General features: G+C 48.5%; 2 non-coding genes across 2 annotated transcripts in view; both read right to left on the reverse strand.

The window, feature by feature from the left end:
• Window positions 1–263, reverse strand: part of LOC143176481 (large subunit ribosomal RNA) — a 4,007-nt gene extending 3,744 nt beyond the window's left edge. Inside the window, exon 1 of the ribosomal RNA XR_013001022.1 lies at window positions 1–263. This exon is cut by the window's left edge and continues 3,744 nt beyond it. This is a non-coding gene — a ribosomal RNA (large subunit ribosomal RNA).
• Window positions 264–2,318: 2,055 nt separating this feature from the next.
• Window positions 2,319–2,473, reverse strand: LOC143176482 (5.8S ribosomal RNA). Its single transcript, XR_013001023.1, has one exon. It is a non-coding gene; the product is annotated as a 5.8S ribosomal RNA (ribosomal RNA).
• Window positions 2,474–3,720: the final 1,247 nt, after the last annotated feature.

Genomic DNA, 3,720 nt, shown 5'->3' on the forward strand with positions numbered 1-3,720 from the left:
TCCCGAAACGCGTACCGGTCGCTACGGGCCTGGCACCCTCTACGGGTAAATGGCCCCATTCAAGATGGACTTGGACGCGGTTCGACGTCACGGGATAAATGGACCCTCCTGAACACTACATTTCCCTACGGCGGAACCGCGGGATTCAGTGCTGGGCTAATTCCTGTTCGCTCGCAGCTACTAAGGAAATCCTTGTTAGTTTCTTTTCCTCCGCTTAGTAATATGCTTAAATTCAGCGGGTAATCTCGCCTACTCTGAGGTCGTCGTGAACGTGAATTGTATGAAAATTCAATCGAATTTCATAAAAATCGCTCAAAGGCAAAAAAAACAAAGTCTAGAGGAGAGTGCGTTCGAACACAACAATATTCATATTATAACGTATATAAATGATAAATATACCGCGACACGCGCGACTCCGTATCGTCGCGAAAAATCGTTCGCGAACGCGTCTTATGCGCCTCACCAGTGGTCTCTGCTGCGTCGCGTGTCTATATTCTCTTTTTACACTCTTCTCCTTCTTCTATCACATTTTACTCGATCGCGAAAAAGACTCTCGCTAGACGATCTCGCGCTCCGGTTAACTTTAACGCCCGTCCGAGAAGAATTTTCGGGGACTGGACGACCGAAGCGGATCTCGCGCGGTCTCGCGATCGACAGTGAAGAGAAGTGCAGAAGAGGAAAAGAAGACACGACAAACACACACCATGGGGCGACCGACGCGTTCGTTTCAACGCTTTCGCACAAAGTCGGCGGCGGTTATATATTTATATCATTATATTCCGGCGGACGGGACGCGACGTTCGAAAGCCTCGCCAAAGAGGAGCTCCTGCCTCTTCCTCTCTCTTTTCTACGAGAAAAGATAAACGTATTTTACGGGGATACGGAAACGTTACCACGTGGTGTCACACACGATCGTCCGTCTCTTCTCTATAGCAGAAACCGATAAAAATACACCTCCCGAAAGAGAGTATATGGTGATTCTTTTTATATATATATATATTTCGAAATACAACTGAACGTGGCGGAAGCGCACGGTGGTGGTCCAGCGAGGACACGCGACGACGGGGAATAAGAACTATTCGACCCGTTACGAATACGCATGCTCGTCCCGCACGATTTTAACACACACCGTGTTTTTCTCCAGTCGTCAAAGCGTTCGTGCGTCGAATTCGAAAAATAAAAAAAAAAGAAAAACACCTTTTCTCTCTCTCGGGGTAAAAGAGTCGATGTGTATTGTGTATAAAGGTTCTGCGAGAAGTCTCGTTTTGACGTGTGTTCCGCCGATAACGACGATCCTCCGAAACGGGGATACAGAAACGTTACACCTCACAACACGATCTCCGTCTCTTCTCTATAGCAGAAACCGATAAAAATACACCTCCCGAAAGAGAGTATATGGTGATTCTTTTTATATATATATATTTCGAAATTCAACTGAACGTGGCGGAAGCGCACGGTGGTGGTCCAGCGAGGACACGCGACGACGGGGAATAAGAACTATTCGACCCGTTACGAATACGCATGCTCGTCCCGCACGATTTTAACACACACCGTGTTTTTCTCCAGTCGTCAAAGCGTTCGTGCGTCGAATTCGAAAAATAAAAAAAAGAAATACACCTTTTCTCTCTCTCTCGGGGTAAAAAGAGTCGATGTGTATTGTGTATAAAGGTTCTGCTGCGAGAAGTCTCGTTTTGCCGTGTGTTTCGGTAACGACGATCCTCCGAAACGTACATCTCATTCGTAAGAGAGGAAGAAAACAATCTCCCTGGGGCCAGTCGGTAATATACCGACATACGACGTGTCGTGCACATCCGTCTCACGCACGGTATACAAAATATGAATAAAACGTGTGTAGTCTCTCTCTCTCTCGACTTCTTAATATTTTCTTTCACCTCTGACGCATCATTTCAGGTGACGTCGGGAGCGCGGGAAAAAAAATTTTTCTAAACACACGAAACCGTTCATCTCACGAACAGCCGAAAAAGTTGTCGCTCAGATCCATATCGCAGTGGAGCGGTATCCGCGGGCGGTCGTAATTGAACGACGCACGACGCCGCGAACACTCACGCGAGTCCATACAAACGATTCCGATCGTTTTGCAACAACTAGAACGTACACTGTCCGTGAAATTCACAGAATTTTCGCGTGTCCGCGACAAACGCCGACGAGACACCCATCGTTCGCTCGTACGTAGCATCCTTCTCTTAACCCGACTCAGAAACGTTCTTTGCGCCCTTCGGTAAAAAAACGTTCGATCCGAAGAGGTGAACGACGGCGGGGATTTGACAGAGCTACGCAAGCAGTGTATGGTACGTAAACGACCCTCAGCCAGGCGTGGTCCAGGAATTGTATCCGTGGACCGCAATGTGCGTTCGAAATGTCGATGTTCATGTGTCCTGCAGTTCACACGTTGACGCGCAATTAGCTGCGTTCTTCATCGACCCACGAGCCAAGTGATCCACCGTTCAGGGTAATCGTATAAATTTTATATTTCACATATATAATTTTATTCTCATTTGTTCGACCTAATATCTCTCTTCTTTCAAAGAGAAGATAAAAGTTGATACCTGAATCTCCGACCAGCGCGCGAAGGAGATTCAGGCGTCGCCTTGGAGACGACACCGAAGCCTTTCGAGACGAAAAACGTTCAAGTAATATGTATATATTTCTCGACGTTCCGGGCGTATAGTGCATTCAAAAACCCGCGAAAGACGCAGAAGACTCGCACGCGTGGAAACGACGGGGATATATTTTGTATCCTACCCGATACTGAATCCATCGCGTGCAGTCGACCCTCGCGTTCTTCCGATCAGACGCATCTATTGTTGCGCGCATGTTTTCGCGTCGCATCGCGCGAAACGTTGCACGAATCGTACCGATCGATCGATTGAAAGCAAATAATGAAAAAAGACTTCACAGCTGGCTCTTTGCCGGTCATTCGTCCCATGTTATCTCTTGCCGCGAAATTGGCGCGCAAGAGTTGGGTGTCAGACGCGCGGCTTTAAAACGAGCTTCACGGCCGGTCCCTTCGTTACCGCTTTCGTTCTTTCTCTCGGAACGACCATGAACGAACACGACGAGCGACGCTACGGCATACACACGTCCACGGATTCGATTAAAAAAACAGACTTCACAGCTGGCTCTTTGCCGGTCATTCGTCCCATATTATCTCTTGCCGCGAAATTGGCGCGCAAGAGTTGGGTGTCAGACGCACGGCTTTAAAACGAGCTTCACGGCCGGTCCTCTCAATTCCGTGTACGGTACACGCAAGATGCGGGTTCCACTTCCAGACTACCCGGTCCCTTCTCTCTACGAGAATCGATAGTAGAAGAACGGCTCGAAAACGCGTCTCAGAGACTAGGGGAAAAGAAGCGGTATGCGAGCGAAACGAAAACGCATTATGGAAACGTCGCGAAACAATGTTCGACGGTTGCTCGGTTCCAATCGTGCGGCCGTTTCAATTTCTCGTGCGCTTCACCGTCCCTCCGTAACTCTGGCCGATCGCGTATACCGAAGAGCCGACACGCGCAAAAACCACAGGCATTGTATACTGTATATATATATGTTACAGTCACAGCCTTCGCGCGTTTTACTCTCCGACGCGGGGTTTCCACGACGAAAGAGAGACAGTTTCGTGGCGGGTGACTCGGCCGAATCGCTACGACGGGTATTTCTATTATAGAACGAATCATCGCCACCCTTTACCAGTGCCCGACGAAG

The sequence above is a fragment of the Nomia melanderi genome, unplaced genomic scaffold (genome assembly GCF_051020985.1).
Source record: "Nomia melanderi isolate GNS246 unplaced genomic scaffold, iyNomMela1 scaffold0579, whole genome shotgun sequence".
Taxonomy (NCBI): domain Eukaryota; kingdom Metazoa; phylum Arthropoda; class Insecta; order Hymenoptera; family Halictidae; genus Nomia; species Nomia melanderi.